Source organism: Protopterus annectens, chromosome 8.part0, assembly GCF_019279795.1.
Source record: "Protopterus annectens isolate FY-2018-M chromosome 8.part0, PAN1.0, whole genome shotgun sequence".
NCBI classification, from domain to species: domain Eukaryota; kingdom Metazoa; phylum Chordata; order Ceratodontiformes; family Protopteridae; genus Protopterus; species Protopterus annectens.
In genome coordinates, this window is record NC_056741.1 from 1,025,733,697 (window position 1) to 1,025,753,383 (window position 19,687).

The following is a 19,687-nucleotide window of genomic DNA, read 5'->3' on the forward strand; positions in this document are numbered from 1 at the left end:
AATGAGATGTGCTTTATTTCATCAAGGGCAGACCATGCTTACTCAACCTGCTGGATTCTTTTGAAAAGGTTACCAAAGCAATGGATGAAGGAAAAATGGTACACACTGCATACCTTGACCTGTCCAAAGCTTTTCATAGTTTGATATTAGGCTAACGACTACTTGTGCCCTTACAAATCTAGCCTTGCATTTCAAGCAAAGGTGTTCTAGAAGTTCATTTTTTTCTCAACAGCATAATCTTTCCATTGCAAAGGCAAAAGAGCAGCTTTAGTACAGGGCTAAACCCACCACTCTGGAATTTCTTGCAACATAGCTGCTATCATACTACTGTTTTACATTGTGCAGACAACTATGAAAGAAGAAAGCAAAAAAGTGGTAGCAGTACAGGAAACATATGTAGTCATCAAAATAGCTTCAAAAATGAAGCAAGGCATTCAACAAATCCTGGGGGTCCTGGTGCAATTTTTACATTAAGTGGTTGTAAAGTGAAATTTTCTGACTGCTAATTCTCTCCAGATGGAGAGAATTCTACTTCAGGTAACAGGACAGTTTTTTCTGTGAGCCTTTAGAGCAGTAGGCTACATAGAGAAACCACCAAGAATCTGATGGCCTCCTGTTCCCAAAAGCCATCATCCCAGTGGTGGCATGAATTAGCTGCTGTCCTGACTGAACAGAGAAGGAAAAATATTGCTCATATGCTCATTCTATGGCTTAAATGTCTAATAAGAGTACACAAGGCTCTTCCACAGTGACCTTGATTTTACACAAGAAAGTAACTGATTTTCTTCCAGCAGTCAAACAGTGATCATATGTCAGGGCCACAAACATCCTCAGTCACACTTTAACCTTTCCTGGAACTGCTACTGGTTTATTAAAGATGCCATGTATGCCCAGAATTGCAGAGTGAGGTGGGTTTATAATGGGAGTTCCAAACAGAGACTCAAACACTCCTCCATCGCTGATAGTAAAGGTTCCACCTTCAATGGCAAATCTCATTCTTATGGGCCTTTTCTCCCAGTTGATTAATGTCTTTCTCAATATCAGCAAATTTTACTGACCCAACATTTCTGATGACAGGAACTACTAAACCCTTTGGTGTCACCACAGCAACACTGAAGTAAATATAACCTCTATAAACAATTTATTTGGTTGTGTCATCAATAACAATAACAGCATTTACAACAGGCTGGTCCTGCAGGTAATACACTGCTGCCTTCATGAATGCTAACAAAGCCTAGTTTCAAGTTGTGTTTCTTCAAGAAGGAATGTCTGAGATGTGCCCTCATCATTTGTATATTACTCGTGTCAATTTCATTGAAAGTGGTCAACATTGCACACACATTCTGTGCTTCTTTTAGCCTCTGTGCAATCCTCAGTCTCATCCAGTTAATCTTCACTCTCTTCAGATCAGATGCCCTTGCCCTTGGCACTGGTGTCCATAACAGGGGATGGAAGTTGGTTTGATGACTGAAACTAGTTTACTGTCCATGGCTTGTACAGTTACAGGCAGCACTGGTGGTATTGTAGTTGGGCTAGATCCTGAAGCCACCACAATTCCCCACTCAGGCAGAGTAGACAAGCTAAATAAACTAGGAATAAACCCGTATGTCACCCACTGGATTGTCAACTGGCTGACAGATATGACACAGATAATCAAAACTGGGAAGGTTCCCTACAAAAAGAGACCAGTCACCAGTAGATTCCCCTAGGGCACTGTGCTGGTGCTTCTCCTGTCTGGCATCTACTTTTCTGAAGTAAAAGCCAATACCAAAGGGCTCTGTCTGCCTAAGTTTGCAGATGACTGCAAGTTAGGATCTGTCATTGAATTCCCAAATGACTTTGCCATCCTGCAGGAAGGTTTGTCTCAAATAAATAACTGCTGTGAAAATAAGGACTGAAACTAAATGCCAAAAATGCATTATCGTATCCTTTGGGAAGTCATCTACCCCAGGGAACTACCACACTGACAATATGCCCCTAAGAGTTGACCTAATTGTTCAGGAATTAGGAACTTATGTGGACAGTGGCTTGACTTTTTATCAATATGTAGCTACTGTTTGTAAGAAAGTCCTTCTCTATTGTACAGCTTGTAAACAAAGGGATTGTGTCTAGATCTAGGGATGTCATTATTCCCCTTTACTCAGCCCTTATTATGCCAGTCATTGAATGTAATGCCCTAGTTGGCATGTATCTGTCCAGTCACATGCAACAACTTTAACACCCACAGAGATACATTACCAAAAGGATACATGGACTAAACAACATGTCATATATAGACCGACTCAAAGCCCTGACTCTGTACTCAGTACCCTACACACTGCTAAGAGGTGACCTGTGTCTGGCATACAAGGCATTTTGCGACCCATATGTGATGGATTTACTGCATGTCGGCAAGTCAAATGGCCTAATAAATACCCGGTGTAAGGATCTAAACCTCTTCTGCAACATTGACAGAATAGTTTGAAGGGACAGGTATATCTCACAGAGGATACCACTGCTATGGGACAGATTCTCCATACACATAAAACAAAGCTCACCCTGTTCATATTAAAGCACAACTTAGATCTATGGATGGGAAACAGAAAAACTTCCCCAGAACTACACCTTGTGCCACTACTGGAAAGAGGCGACTCCTAAATGTTTTATCCCATGCATATTATTTATTATGATCTCATATTTTTTTATTAGGAGTATTATATAATTACTGACCATGGAATGGGTAAGGCCAATCTATAACCAAATAGGATAGTTTACTTCAAACATAAAGAATGGAAATTGGCTAGGCTTAAAATGGCCTGCAAGGGCAGCTAGCCTAGTACTTACCTATGAGCCTACTTCAGTTAGCATGAGCATCTGCAAAGGGAGTGAGTGGATGTCATGTGCTAGCATCTCAGTGACAGCATACTGTTCTAGCTTCTACTGCAGGACATTCATGTATGGTTTCAGTTCATGTAATATTTTCAAGAGTACATACCTACAAATATTAAGGGCATTAAATTATCATGTTTTTCTTCAAAACTTAAAGGGACTACCTCTTTTCTTCAATAACCAAACATATGTAGGTATTTTGTAAAATAACGAGATTTCTGGGTCAATAAACCAAAGATGCATTAAGCAAATATTGAGTTGTGCCACGAAGGGAGAATAATCTCCATTTTGCCATGCATGTAGCTTACTCTTCTAGTAGCAAGTTTTGCAATTCCATCCATCAATCCATCCAGCAATCTGTCCATCCATCTCTCATTTTCAAAATTGCTTAAGTGGGAGTTATGGGGGTAGCAAGCTGAGAAAGACAGCTCAGAAATCCCTATACTCTGCAACAGCTCTGGAATCATCTTGTGGATGTTCCAAGCCAAGCTGAGAGATGTCATCCTTTTACTGTGCCTTGGGTCAGTCCCAGGATCTTATCCAGTGAGACATGCCTAGCACACTTTCAGGAGAATGTACCCTGGGGCATTATCACTACGTAACCAAAGTACCCCAACTGGCATCTCTCAACCCAGAGGAGCAGTAGCTGTAATCCAGGTTTATTACTGAACTTCTCACTTTGCCATATAAACTGATTCATGGAGCTCTGTGAAATATCCTGATGTTCACCAGTTATACCTGCAATCTTATGTACTTGGTTACTAACTAAAGCTCATAACCATCGGTTAGGACGTGACTATAGATCAATCATTGAATAATAGCTTGTGCCATGACTCAGTTCTCACTTCAGTGTGACAGTCCATTCAATACCTACAGTGCTGCTGTAACTGTACCAGTCTGCTCTCAGTCTCCCAAACTCCCTCTGCCATCATTCTTAAGCAAGATTTCAACATAGTTAAACTCCTCCACTTGGAGTAAGTACTTACTCCTTACCTGCAGAAAGCCATCTACTCATTACTGGGAGAAAAACGTGACTGCTGACCATGACTTTTGATTTTGTGGTACTGATTTCCAACCTAGAAACTAAACACTTACCAGTGAACCACTCCACCGCATGCTAGAGATCACACTTAGCATGGCCAAAAAGATGACATTGCCTACAAACAAATAAGATGCATTTCTAACATCCCAACCTAAACAGTCTCCAAATCTCATCTTCACCTTAAGATCCTGTCCATTGAAATCAAGAACAGGAGAGGCGAAAGCACACACCTTTGGCAAAGTACTGCTGCCACCTTGAATGTATTTGACTTACTGTAGAGGTTAAGGAGAAAATGCTTAATCTGCAAAGAGAGGGAATTAATGGCATGTGCTAGCAGCCCCAGGACAACATACCCATCAGCTTCTACTAACAGACATTCATATACAGTGTTGTATGCCTCCTCCATGGCTAAAATGCACATATAAATGCATATCGGAAAGCTGTAATGGACCTTTTCAAATGATCCACTGTTCCAGAGCCAGGACAGAATCTGCATTGTACTTCTTGAATGATAGGTTCATCTATTGCAAAGTCTCCTTTCCAATAGCCTGGAAAAAGCCTTCCCAGGGAAGTTGAGGAGGGTGATCCCTCAGTAGGTAGAGCATGCTTTCCTGTGCCTAATTTTTGAAAATGTGAACCACCATCCCATTTTTCACATCTATTGATAATGTGTCCATCTTCTACCTAATACTGAAAAAGGCCAGTTAACATAGAAACTTCAACAATATACTTTCAGAATTTCTAGAAAGAGATTATGCATTCTGACTACATTTCTACACTGGGGTTGTTAACTGCCATGGTAACCTGAACTTCAGAACTTACTTCAGCCCCACCACTTACTTGTGGTACTGCATCTTCTAATGAGACTATGCTCACCAGATTTAAAAATTACTCAAGGTGTTCTTTCCTTTTTCTAACAATGTTCCCTGTCAAGTTCAGTATCTGCCCATGCTTACTGATTATGGTTTGGTAATGCCCTTCTATGTCCACCCCAATTCATCCAAGTTATCATCTGGCTTTCCAGAGTCTCTTTGACACCATCTGAAACTCATCTTGTTTGGCTTTGCCAAACTCTTCCATGTACAAATGCTACTCTCTTGGCCTGTCAGTTACTATTAATCATATCTGGAGACCCACCCACTAGCATTGCATGGAAAGCCCTTTCTTTATCTTGATGGCTTCCCTCACTGCTCGTGTCTGTCATTAGGCCAGAAATTACCACCATGACAAGCAGCAACACTGCTTAAAGCTTCTTATGAAAGCTCTTGGCCTCCATCTCAGAAGCAGATGCTTTTAGCAATACATTCCCTTCAAATGTCATGTCCCACAGCCTGTACAAGTGTACAGGATAAGATCTTCAGAAAGTGGAAGCTCTACTTGTTCCACACAGAAATATATACTATATAAGAATTCTCAAGATACCCTCAATACATATTTAAGTTTCCTGAAGTCTGTTCAGCAGCTGTCCTGGATGTCTGATCTAGCACACAACCAAATTATTATCATTTAACAGCTCAGCACCTGTCTTGGTCAGAGTGTTCACAACATAAATGGCCACATGTTTGGAGACATGTCTAAAAGTCTGCCAATGAAATTTGTCACTAGTTCTGTTGGTGTACAGGAATAAAGTTCTGACTATTAACCATGTGACCTGAGTTTGATTATCAGCTTGGCATCTGCTACAGCTGGTAAAGTAGGTGAAAAATGATGAGTTTCATCTGGGTCATTTGTCATGGGGGGTGTAAAGACATGCTGGGGATATGCACTCAAAGCACAGCAGCTATGGCTGTGATACTGAATATGCACAATTCAGTTCAAATGTATGTTGGTGTGCAGGCAGCTTGAATGACATTGCTATGCAGGTGGAAGTTGGTGCCTCACAGTATCATTGCACAACCTCCAATGATGTCAACCCAACATGTCAGAAAGAGTAGGGATTCATTGAAAAAGACCTGCCATGAGCTATGAATATGATGCTACAGGAAGCTTGTCCTTTTTCCTGACTATCACAAACTGCTATCTGTCCCCCATTCTGACTCTACCTAGTAAGCACTATCCAGGAGGATGTACTGGATAACACTGCTCTCACATTCCTCTTCCCAACTCTGTCAAAGCAGCTTATGATGGCCAACCTGTGGGCAATCAAGATGGCAAAAATTAATTGACCTCAGTCCCAAGTTGCTATGATACCAGGTATATTTCTTAGGCATCTTGCGTTCAAATATGGCATTTGTTATGGACTATTCTTTACAAGTACAAACGTTCAATAATGATTTATGATTTGGATTCAAGTTAGGCAAAACATACTTCACAATCACACCTTTTGAGTACCCTGCCATGAATTTGAGGTCTTCCAGAAGAACTGTAGTGTCATTAGGTGGTTCCCTGCCATGGTGTCCAAAATTCTGAATGCTCAGAATAGCTATTAGGTACATGTAAACAAACAAGCAGACAGAGCTTTCCATTCAGTCAGTTCTGAGTTGCAGTGACCCTACCGTTTCATCTTCTGGTACAAACTCCATCTTTAATGGATCCAGCTATGAGGTTAGGATTATTCCCACTCAAGGCAATGCACTCCCCTGTGGGGCAACTCCAGAGTAGGAGAGAATCCACCCTCAAATAATACATCTGGTTCCAGAAACCATGCTGAGTAAAGGGATAAGACAGTTTTATCAAGCTGGTAATTCTGAACCCCCTTCAAAAGGTCAGGCTTTTTCCCTAAAAGTGAGGTGAATTCCCACCTGAAGAACCAGTTATTGCCCCATCTTAGTCCATCCACCTCTTACATTCCATTTACCTCATATTGTACCTGAATTCCAATCACCCCTCAAAAAGTTACTTCTTCCTAGGAATTTTCCCAATTAACAAATGAATAAAATAAAAATAAATCCTACCTTTTCCTTTGTCAGTGATTAGTCCATGCTGCAGCTTGGTGAAGTGCTTTTTCATGTTGACAGAACATGTGCCACCAAACCAACATGCACTTAGTTCTGAACAGCACTCCCAAGAGTGACTAAATGGATGTGTGCCTATATGCCCATGCTGGGTGACATTTTCTTATTCCATCAGGGAATCATTGTCTCTGTTCATTCCTGTCATATCAGTTTGCAATGGGTCACCCTACCAAGAGCTCAGAGCTACAGACAACATAACTCTAATGACACAAGGTTACGCAAACCCCATCCATCACAATACGATTATGATCTCATCAAGGCAATTCTCATTGACCTCATAAATCCTACTGAATATAGTCTGTAAGCTTTTCATACTTGCCATCAGATGACAGCAAGAATGTGCTTTTCTAAAATATTATATCTGATTGCCATAAAAGTGGGGGACTCAGTATTCAGGTCACTTGCTCATAGGTTAAAACATGTAAGGTATTGCTGTTTACTTAGTAAAAGATTTTCCTTTAAACCACTTAAAAGAGTACTTGTTTCAAGTTTCCCATTTCAAGGATACATTTTATGGCAGAAGGAATAGCTTTCTGTTTCCTGGTTCCAGATCAGGGTGAAATATCTACCCTCTGTGGTGAAGGAGTTTTCTGGATTATCTAACTTCAAGGTCAGGATGTTGATTCAAATAATTTAATGCATCTACAGAATCACTTAACTGATTGAAAATAAAAACTTACTACTTATCAGACAATTAGAATTAGTATTGCACAGTTTTGCATTATATCATGGTATGGATTACTTAATTAAAACCTGTTGGTTATATTCCTTAAATAAATGAGTTAGCCCCAAATTCAATTAACTTTGCATAAATCAAACCCGGCTTGTGCCTGGTCTCTATAGCTTTGCATGCTAATTAAAGTGGTTTACTGAAGATAAATTATCAAGATGTTCTTCGTGTTTCACTGTTGCAGTCATCACATTTGGGGTTATCTGCCTGCAGGTAGCTCTCAGTCGGCCTGAATACCAGAGTCTTGGGATTTCTGCATCGGATGCTGTCGCCTCATCCATGACGTTAGGTCGTCAGGGGTATAAAACATGCAGCCGATGCCATTACATCTGCTTTTCTTGCTGCGTGGGAGCATGAAGCAGAAGCAGTTCACAAGTGCCAATCGGCAGCTACCTGAAATTTTCGTTTTTCGAGTTTCAAACTTGAAGTCTTCTAAAGCTAAGTATCCATTGGGAATCCTTTTTTCTTGCTCTAACCGATGTCAGAAAAAGTTAAACTGTCTTGCCTGTGGAAAGCAAATACCTCATAGAGATTTTCATTCTTACTCCGTCACCTGTTTAGGCCCAGACCACAATGTCCCTTCGATGTCGGATTTGTGCCTTGTTCAACACCCAAACTATTCATCATCAGGCTATTTTTGTCTGTAAATTGTTTCGCCCTCATTCTCTGTATTCTGAAATGGCGTTGGTAAGCCATCCAACTACCAATCTTCCAAAAAAATGCAAAGATAAAGACAGAGACAGACCGCATAGGTCCAAAACTGCTGACAATGCTTCCGTTAAGCTAGTTGCCAGTCCGCCGGTACTCAGTGAGGTGCTTTCGCAGCCCCTTTTACCCACTTCTACAGATTTGCAGGCCTCCACTGAGACCCATTCAGAGTCCAGTATGCTGGGAGATGCTTCTTCGACTATGGAACCTGTAGATATCTCTACCTTGGATGGGTCCAGAGCTGCTGTGCAGGCACCGGCTTCTGAGGGTGTATTCAGGCCTTCTGATGTTCATATCAAACCATCTACTTCATTAATTACTAAATCTACTGAATTTCTCTGGCCCAGAGTTCACACTACTTCTAGGAAACCGACAATCAAAGCACATTCACATGCTCCCATGCCACAGAAACAAATGCTTAGAATGGCTGAAGACCTTATTACTTTAATTAGGGGAAGCCAGCCTTCCCTCTCTAAAAGACAAATAATTGATTTTCCTTCTGATTCTTCAGACCATGAGTCTGATGACTCTGACCCCTGTGATTACCAGGACATAACCTTATCTACCTATGAGGACTCATATGCAGAGGATTCAATCCCCTCAGCCCCCCCCCCCAGAGGACCTTTCTTTTGGTGAAACCTTGCATACCCTAAGAGAGCATTTCCGCTGGGAATGCTAGGACTAACCTCAGTCCAAAAAGAGACTCAGGGAATTTTTAGACTTGATTCAGCATAGGCCTCTAGCTATTCCCCCTATCCTGGATATTGTACATGATGTCTTCATGGAATCCAGCCTTACCCCTGCTACTTTACCAGCTGCTCCTAGAAAGCCTGACAGATACTGCAGAGTACCTGACTCTCACAAATTTCTCTTCAAAAATCCCACTGCGGATCCAGAGACCATTTCCCAGGGACCTAAAGGTAATAAGGCTTCTACATCCAAAACCCTACCCCTTCGGACAGGGATTCTAGGGATCTAGACAGATTGGGTAAGAAGGGTTATATCTCTGCAACTCTTGCCATCGGGGCTTTAAATTGCCAGTTTCACATGTTGAAGTACCAGCAGCATATTATAGATTTAATTAAACAAAACATGTCATTGATTCCTGATTGTGCAGAAAATAAGGACTTACAAGACTTAATGCATTCTGCAAACTAAGTTGGTAAACATACTTTGCAGTGTGGTTTTGATGCCTTAGAAGCATCTTGCAAGGCTGCTGTCACTGGGTCTGTTCTGAGAAGGCATGCTTGGCTGAAGGAGCAAATCTTGCCAGACCATGTCAAGGCAAAATTACTTGATGCTCCATTAAACCAAGAATGTTTGTTTGACTCTAAAACAGAATAAGCTATTAAAAAGATGGAGGAAAAAGCTAAATACATGCAAACCGTTAAATATTTCTTACAGGTACAGCCAACTAGATTCAGTAGGCATTGGACTTCAAAAAACTGGTCCTTTCCAGATCCTTCCAGACCTTCTCAGCCCAAACCCAGGGGCAACAGACCACAAAGACTACAGTCTCAGGGTATGCACAGATCTAAACAATGGAGTGCTCCCTCCTCAAAAACTTGGAGTGGTAAGCCACCCCCTATGGAAAATGTTCACAATGACTTGTCCTTAATCCTTCCCAGCCATGCCCAAAGTACTTGCACCCCTAGGAGGAAAACTTGCCCTACATGTAAAAAACTGGGAGCATATTAGCCAGGACCAATGGGTCTTAAACATTGTATCCCAGGGATACAAATTCTATTTCCTCTCTCTGCCAACCCCATGCGGATTGCCAGACCTTCTACCAAACCAGTGGACAGAGGCCCAAAAGCAAGTACTTTCTCTTCTCACTATCAACCTGTGCCAACAGAGCAAAGGGGACAGAGTTTATATTCAAGGCTGTTCCTGGTGCCCAGGAAAGAGAACTCTTGGCGCCCTATTCTGGATCTGTCATCCCTAAACACCTTCCTGGTGATACCAAAATTCAAAATGCTTACACTCCAGCACCTGCTTCCTATGCTAGCCAAGGACTCCTGGCTAGTCACCCTAGACTTAAAAGAAGCTTATCTGCACATCCCCATAAGGGAATCTTGCAGGAAATATCTACATTTTAGGGCAGGCTCTATGCACTATCAGTTCTCTGCACTTCCCTTTGGCTTATCTACTGTGCCCAGGGTATTCACAAAGTGCCTGGCTCCAGCCATTGCTTACTGCAGGCAGAGAAATATTCAAATTTACCTATACTTGGACGATTGCCTGATTCAGGCGGACAGTCAGGAATTGCTACTTCAGCACCTGATGTTTGTAAAGTGACTCCTAACTTCTCTGGGGTATACCATCAACGCAAAGAAATCACATCTGATACCCAGCCAAAAGACTGTATTCCTGGGAGCAAGCTTGAACACAACTTCCCAGATGGCATTCCTCACTCCAGAAAAGCAGGTTTATTTGACAACTTATTTCAAACCCAACTATCTGCAAGAAAAATACTGCAAGCCCTAGGGTTCATGGCCTCAGGTATTCTACTGATTCCATATGCAAGACTGCATATGAGGAAACTTCAATGGTACTTAAAAAGTCTCTGGTGTGAACATTCCCAGGACCTGGAAACAGGACAGAGTTCCTTTGGTGGGCAGAGACCTGCAACCACACCCAGGGACTCCCTTTCTCACAACCCCCCCCCCCCGCCATACAAACTCTGACAACAGACGCATCAGACTATGCATGGGGGGCTCACATGGCAGGCAAATACATTCAAGGCAAATAGACCCCAGGACAAATTCACCTGCATATCAATCAAAAAGAAATGTTAGCTGTACAGAATGCACTGACAGCCTTCAAATACCTTATCCTGCCAGGGCAACTCCTGATAAAGACAGACAACACCACAGTTATGTGGTACATAAACAAGCAGGGGGAACTCACTCCTACCCACTCTACAGGTTAGCCATGGCTTTGTGGAACACAGCTTTAAGCAACCAAGTGCACCTGCAAGCTCAATTCCTGCCAGGCAACAAAATTCACTTGCAGACGACTTAAGCAGAAATCTAATGGACCCACATGAGTGGAAACTGGAACCAAACTCATTCAAACTTCTAATACACAGGTGGGGGACACCAGAGCTGGACCTCTTTGTGTCCACTCAAAACCATCAACTAAACAAATTTTGCACCAGAATTCCCCACAGCCAAGCTTGGAATGTGGATGCCCTATCCTTCACATGGGAAAACCTCTCAATATATGCCTTTCCCCCTCTGCCCTTCCTTCCAAGAGTACTCCTCAAGATCAAACAGGACAGGCCAAGGACAATCCTTATTGCATCAGACTGGCCACGCCAGCACTGGTACCCACTCCTATGCAGTCTAACAGCAGTGCCACCCTGGCATCTACATCAAACCCCCTCTCTACTGTCCCAGCAGGAGGGACAGATTTTGCATCCTCAGCTGCAAACCCTGAACCTGGCAGTCTAGCTTATTCCCTGAATACATCACCAGCAACTCTCAGCACACAGGTGCTGAATGTTATCCTTGAGGCCAGGAGGCCCAGAACTAAGAAATCCTATTCAGAAAAGTGGAATAGATACTGTTCTTGGAGCCAGTCTCAAGGGAAGGACACAGCCCTGCCCTCCTTGCCTCAAATCCTAGATTACCTAGCAGAGCTGCTCCACAAAGGCCTATCCTTCTTATCAGTTAAGATTCATGCCTCTGCCATCTCAGCTCATTACAATACTGAGCCATCCCTCTTCTCTCACCCCCTGATCAAACAGTTCCTGAGAGGAACTAACAATTTGAGGACCCCAAGGAGAGCTCCTACTCCTGCCTGGGACCTTAACTTTGTACTAGAGAAGCTCATGCTTCCCCTTTTGAGCCTGCTACTACAGCAGAATTAAAATTCCTCTCTTGGAAAACAGCCTTACTGCTTAGCCATCACTTCAGCAAGAAGAGTGTCTGAGTTACAGGCCCTTATGGCTGTAGAACTCGTCATTATCTTCCATGTGGACAGGGTTTCCCCTCAGGACTAATCCATCTTTTGTGCCCAAGGTGGTATCCAGTGTGTCTTTAAACCAATCCATCCATTTGCCAACCTTTTTTTCCTAATCCTCAGAATAAAGGGAAAAGGATCCTGTACTCCTTGGATGTGCACAGACAGCTCAGGTTCTACCGTGACAAGATTAAACCTTTCAGAAAATCTGACCAGCTGCTAGTCAGCTTTGCTACAGGAACAGAGGGCAAGGCCATTTCAAAACAAACAATTTCTAAATGGATAGCACACTGCATCAATTTCTGCTACAAACACCATGGAAAACCTACCCCACAGGGGATCAGGCCTCATTCCACTAGGTCTACCTCAACCTCCACAGCTTTTCTCAGGGGAGTCCCTACCAGGGACATCCTGGAAGCTGCAACCTGGAGTTCTGTACACACCTTCACCAAGCATTACCACTTACCTATTTTTTCTAAATCCAGAGTTGGATTTGCCACAGCAGTCTTACAAGGCCTGCTAGCCAGCCCTACTACTTCTTGACTGCCTCCACCCTTCCTCAGCTTTGGGAATCAACCCAAGTGTGATGACTGCAACAGTGAAACACGAAGAACATAGTACAGTTGTGTACAGTTACCATAAATGTAGAGGTTCGAGTGTATTCACTGTTGCAGTCCTGGTTACCCTCCTTCCAGCCCCCTGTCTTTCTATACTTTCTACCTATCCTCTTTTTTGCCCATATCTTATGGAAATGGTATTTACTTTTTACTGGAGGTGTTCCACACCATTTGATTGCTTCCTATTTTGGGGGCTCCTGACATCTGGGGCAAGAAAAACTGATGTAATGTTTTATACCCCTGCCAACCTGACGTCATGGATGAGGCGACAGCATCCGATGCAGAAATCCCAAGACTCTGGTATCCAGGCCAACTGAGGGCTACCTGCAGGCAGATAAGCCCAAGTGTGATGACTGCAACAGTGAATACACTCGAACATCTACATTTATGGTAAGTGTACACAACTGTACTTTCTGATCTTCTCGGAGTGGTGTAATAGATACACTCAAATTAATATTTTAATAATTGCAGCACTCTTAAAAAAATAATCAATCACCTGTCACCCAAACCTCTCACTGCATGGCACTGTACCACTCCTACAAAATATAAAATAAGCAATATTGACACTAAAGTGAACTTGGTGACTATAGCTAGTACAATAGCTAGTTATTATAGGGTACAACTATACAAAAACTGATACTACACTCACAAAGGAAAATTATAACAAGACTTTACCAAGATATGTAAAAATAAATTAAAGCTCAAAGGGCAAGATCATGCCTAGCATAAATAACTTCACAAACATTCTGACAGTAAGAACAAGCTGAAAAATCTAGTTGCATTTAAGCACTCGCTTTATATGAGAACAAAATAAATATGTATATTAAAAATAGAGCTAATAACAATTAACTTAGTCAGAATTATGAGAGTGGATTGCAGACAAAGTATTAGTTACTGAAATTACAGAAAACTGTAATATGTCAGTTACCAACAGAATACCAGTATTTCAGTGGACCCTAATAAAATGGCAATAATAAAAGTTCTAGATGTTGTTTAAATTATGCCTGGTAGGTTTTGCCATTCTGGTTTCACGACTAAACCCCAGAACCTATAAGTAAATCCCTGCATAACCCAGATCTTAACAATGTAATAACTGGACAGTGTAATACTGTCATTCTATATGATGGCTGTGACTTAAATTTTGATATTATTTTGTTCAATTAATTGAATACATTGATTTTTCTTTAGCTGTCTCATTATGTATTTATTATTACCTCTGCTGTTTGTGTATTTTTATAGTGTGTACATTTCACATTACCTCGTGCCTGGTTCTTAAGTGAACAGGGTCTTATGGACCACTTTACATATCAACCTATGAAAAGAGTAAACAAAGCAGGATATCTTAGGTAAAGAAATCATAAAAGCTGCTTGAAGTATATGGATATTTTTAGTTCTATGTTAAACATTCTTGAGTAAACTAGTAACAATAACTATTTTATATTCACATATTTTAAATATAAGAATTCAAAAAGCAGCAGGAAGAAAAGCGGATTTGTTTAGTACCTTCATGGTAGGATTTGTTTATAATTAATAACCAAGTTAGCAAATGTCATTAGAAAAATTAAAACAAACTGTCCATCAATCATTAAGTCTGTAGACACAAGACAGGAGGCACGATTCCTGATGTATATTTACTTAGTATCTTTATGTATTTTGCATGCAGGCTGAACAAATTATGAGTAGAAGTAAATGTCAGATAAAAAAAAAGTCAGCTGTAACCGAGCTTCTGAATTTCATTGCATTGACAGTTGCTCTTGCTTTCTGACTAAGTAGACTACCTTTGTTCCAAATGTCCTCTTTGACCTATCCACAAAATAAAAACAGAAGACAGAGACCTGGACAACAAAAGACCCCAAGCCTCTCATATTTTAGGAGGTAAGTATTTGGTTATATTTTAAATGTCTTGCTGTTTGAAATAGTCATTTAAAAACATTGCTTCCTTTAATGCTTTCTCAACTGATTTCGCACTGCTAAGCCACAAGCTCTAGGCTTAAATCCTTTTACAGCAGACCTTTCAGCTCTTGAAGTGATTGCATTCTGAGGGTTCAGGAGATTAGTGTTAGCCCTGAGCGGAAAGGGATCAAATAGATCTCTGTCTATAGAACACTAAGAACACCTGCAAATGCTGCACTCAGACAGCAGCACATACTGACCTGCAGAACAAGCTGATTGAAACAGCAAAGCTTTAAACCCCCCAAACTTGCAAATGGTCTGGCAGATGTGAATAACAGAAGTTTCAGATACTAAGAATTGGGGGATATAGATTAATAAATGCAGTTTCAAAATGTGGCTTGCTACAGTAGATATCTGTAGTTTCCTTTTAGCTTAACATGGGATCGAGGTCACATGACTGAAATGTACATGTCCATTGCAAAACACAAATGTGCTATTCTGTATCTCCCTTGGCTGGCAGGTTTATCTATACTTTCATAAATCACAAATCCATTCTGTTTTATAAGAAATATAAAGCTGCAACAGCATGGGAAAATATTGACTTTCATGCTGCTGAGACTTTATTTATAGCATTTGAATTCAAATAAACTAAAAATTAGTTTTAGTCAAATAGCAGCAATATCTTGCAAAACTACAGGAAGGCCACCTTTCTTTCTGGGGCGGAGAGCACATTAGCTTTCCAAGGTTTAGTCTTCTTAGAGGCTTTCAGTGTCAGTGGAAGTTCTTTAGAATTTCTTTGTAGACATCGCTCAGTCGTCTGATCTTTTAAAATTTACTACTCATCACGATTACCATAAGGTTAGTTTTCTGTATCTCACTGTTTATAAGCATGCAGTCACAAGAACTTTAAAATGATTTATTTCATATACCCACCTGGGTAAACTTACTACTCCATGCCAGGAGTATGCACCCGCAAATGACAAAGCATAATGTAATTTTTTTCTTCTTCTTCTTCTTCTTTCGGCTTTTCCCGGTTAGGGGTCACCACAGCGGATCACCTGTCTGTAATATAATGTAATAAAGTCACAGGGTATGCAGATCGCTTATGTGTCCAGAGAAACAGCTAATTTTCTTAATAACCTGCAGGACCTCCACAGAGATTTTCTTGAGAAGGAGTATCGAAGTGGGACTATCAGATGTATTTTTGATCCTATTAGGGACCTAAAAGTGTGTGCTGACACTTCCTTATATGAACCACAAAGATGTTTTTTACATGATTTCAGTAGTCCCTACACTTACCAAAGGAAACAGAAACTAAAAAGAAGTATGACCTTAACTTTTAAAATGCCCATGAGATTAAAAGGATAATTTGTGATAACTGCTCCATTTTGTCTAGTAACAGATTAGTGAACAAGAGTCTGGATTTTGGCCCTTCTTTTTTTTTTCAAAAATAGTGGGAACATTAGGTCTTATTTAGAAGGGACATTCAACAAGAACAGTATGGAGAGGCTTGGTACCTTTAAATGTGAGCCCCCTTTCTTTAACTTTTGTGAATTCAAGAGCTGCAGAGATTTTTTCATCTGCCCCAGTACGGGTAAGAAATATAACAGTAAGGTGGCTAGGAACTGTAACAGTAAAACAAAAAATGTTTACAGAGCTCATTGAGCCAAGTGTCAAATTTGTTGCACAGGAAAAACTATTTCTAAGTTTATAAGGAGGATACACACATCTGAAATTAGAAATAAACTAAGCATGAATCCCTTGCAAAGCACAGCATTGAATCACCAGGTCATTCTTTTTCCACTTTTCAACTTTTGGGCATGATCAGCATGGGTCCTGTTGAGGGGAACTGTAATGCCATTCTTGAAAAAAAGGAGCTCGAATGGCAAATTTGCCTTAAAGCCTACGTTTAATGCCTATGTCTAGCCTCAGTTCTGCAATGCATTCTTCAGCTTCGGAAATTGAACACAAATTATTTTATTAATGGTTTTGACATGACATTTATTCCTTTCTTCACTTTTCTTGGACCTTTTTATGCCTGTATTTTTATGGTTTCTGCTTGTTCTGCAGTCATTTTCATTTGTGTCACACATTTTTATTCCCCTATTTTTAGTGTATGGTTATTTTTATGGTTGCTCGGTTTTAACAGTAATCTGATGGAGCCCTATGAGTAAAAATGCTTTTTTTGTTTGTTTTTAATCCACTTCGAATTACAGTTTTTATTTTGATTGGATTGTTAGCTGTGATGTTTCTTTATTCCACATCTTTCACAAGGTTACTAGAGTGGGTGCTGTTTCATGTGCCTGTTGTTACACACATATGAACAAAGAGACACACACGCACACACACGCACACATACACGCACGCACACACACTTCTTCACTTCAGTTCTGATTTTTTTTTTTCCCCTTATAGTTTTTTTTAGTTTATCATGCCTTTTGGAAGGATCTTGTTGTCACCTTGGTACTAAATAGCCTTTAGTAAAGGAGGTTTTATGACACCTTGTGCCTGTCTGCAGACAGACCAGAAGTTAATTACCAGTTTTGCACTTCAGTTTATTTGGACTTTGTTTTATTAGTACTCTTTCTGTCTCTGATTTTAGTTTGGATTGCAAGAAATGACTCGTGTTACATCAGGTTAGCTTTTAGTTGTAGGCTAGGCTCATTACTATGTATGAGGTTGTCAATCGTGATTTACGAGCCTTTGTAATTTTTATGTATATATTGGTCTTCCATGGGTTAAAGCTGTTATTGAAAAACTGATCTGATGATGTCCATTTGAGGGATGAAAGAGCTTATCATGAATTAAAGTTAAGTTATTCTGGTGACTAAGCCGGTTTGAGTTTGTTTCTTCAGTGTTTTCATAGAAGAGGAAATAACATTTGAAGTTTTGGACTGTTTATTACTGTTGCTTAATACTGTAATGTTTAACTGTTTTTGTTTTTCATTTTTTACAAATAACAAGGAAGTAAAGTCAGTCCTCTACATTAACTCCAGAAACAGCTATCTCCTTGCTTCTCTGTTGTGTTTTTTGTTCTTGCCCAAAAAGTGAAACATGGCTCACCTCGGAGCATCTTGTAGGCTACACGGTATAAGGAGAGTCATGGTAGCCTATCAGAATAGTTGAATAGTTTCAGACCTTAAATTTTATTGATTAGGTTTCTTTGATGCCTTTTCTGTTGAGGGATACGCTTGGCTTTATGCATACCAATAGAGCCACCATATTCAATGATGGATCTAGTAAGGAAAGTGAACAGTAGTCAGATGACTTCTTTGAATCTTGAGAATATGCTCTTGGAAATTAACTGGGCCCAAAAGAAAGATTTTCTGATTATTGTGGAGGCACAATGATTGAATAAGGGAGAGAAAGAGTTATCCACATAAGTACACAGATCTCATGATATCTGTGTAAAAATGTATAATATATGAGGTGGGAGCAGCTTTGTTGCTGAATGCTACTACACTGCACTTGTTTGCATTAGCTTGAGACTATTTTCAGTACACCAGATATGTGAATATTCTTGCCCTTGCTGGAATTATTTAATCTCAGTGGATTAGTGGATTAGTAGATAACAGCACCCAGCTGACAACCCACAGCAAACATGGGCAACCTCACTTCTAGAGTATTGGCTTTGATATCTGAAAAATAAATGCCAAACTGTAGAAGGACCAGTACTGATCCCTGTGGTGCTCCACTAGTTACAATTTTATGTTCAGAAAGCATATCCGAAACTTTTAGAACCTAGGGTGTATTGTATATCCAATTTGTTGTCTGGGGACAACATTCATGTTTACATTACATTTGCTACATTTTTAATAATACCATCACAGTGGTTAATAATCAAAAGGCTTGTCCAGCTTCAGATAATCAACATGCACTGAGCAACCACTGTTCACAGCCTCTGTACCCTTTTCAAAGAAGCTTACTAGGTTCAGGAGATAGGATGTGCACTTCACAAAAACAAACTGACTGGGGTCCAGATCAGTTAAGATGCCTAGGTCTGCAGAAATGAATTCTGCAATGATACATAACATAGCTTTGCATATAAGGCTTATGAAGCTGTTGAGATTATAATTAACCAGGTCTGTAGAGGGGGCAACTTAGTGTAGTGAGTAACAGTGGTTGTTCTCCAGGTATCAGGCACAAACCCTATGGACAAGCTGTGGTTGAACAGTTTAAGTAGAGACTCAGTACATATTTGTTCTGATGAAAATGCATCCTGGTATGCTGTCTGATCCTATGGAAGTAGTATTTTTAGCTTTTGAAAGAAATGTTGTCATTTTTTAATGTGATATCAGGGGAAACTAAATTTTCAGGGATACTAGGGGCAACATTGTAAATAGATGAGGTGAAGTTAGTCCTAAATTTATCTGCTAAAATGGCATATGTGATATTATTATGGATGTGCTCAGTGCATTGTTGGACATTATGTTTTAGCTTCTTGCCATAACTGAATAAAGATTTGTAACTTTGTTTGGTATCTGTAGCAACCTTAGGTTCATAGGTTCATAGGTGTGTACTAGGCTAATGGTCCTGTGGCCTTTACAAGCCTAGCCATAGGATTAGCTTGGCATCATGCCACCCGACCTTAGCTCCCAGTGCCTCTGTTGAGTAGAGCTACTGAAGTTATCCCTGGGGTGAATTTTCTATTTCCCATCCATTCATCAAGGTTTCTCTTGAAGAGGGTCAGTGAGGTGCTCTGCTTGACATGTATGGGATGTCTGTTCCATAGCATGGGCAGTCTGAGTTCTGAACCTGTCCCTCCAGTACATTCTGTTGATTGTGGTAATGAGGCTGAGGTCTCTGGAGGGTGTGGTGTGGTCGGATTAGTATTTCTTTAGATGTAGCATTTCTAACAGAGCTGGGTCATACATGGCTTTGTAAGTCAAGCAGAGATTGCCTCTAAGTA

At 40.6% G+C, this 19,687-nt stretch overlaps 1 pseudogene; it reads right to left on the reverse strand.

Annotated features, from left to right (window-relative positions):
* Positions 1 to 711: 711 nt before the first annotated feature.
* Positions 712 to 19,687, reverse strand: part of LOC122808392 — a 36,345-nt pseudogene continuing 17,369 nt past the window's right edge.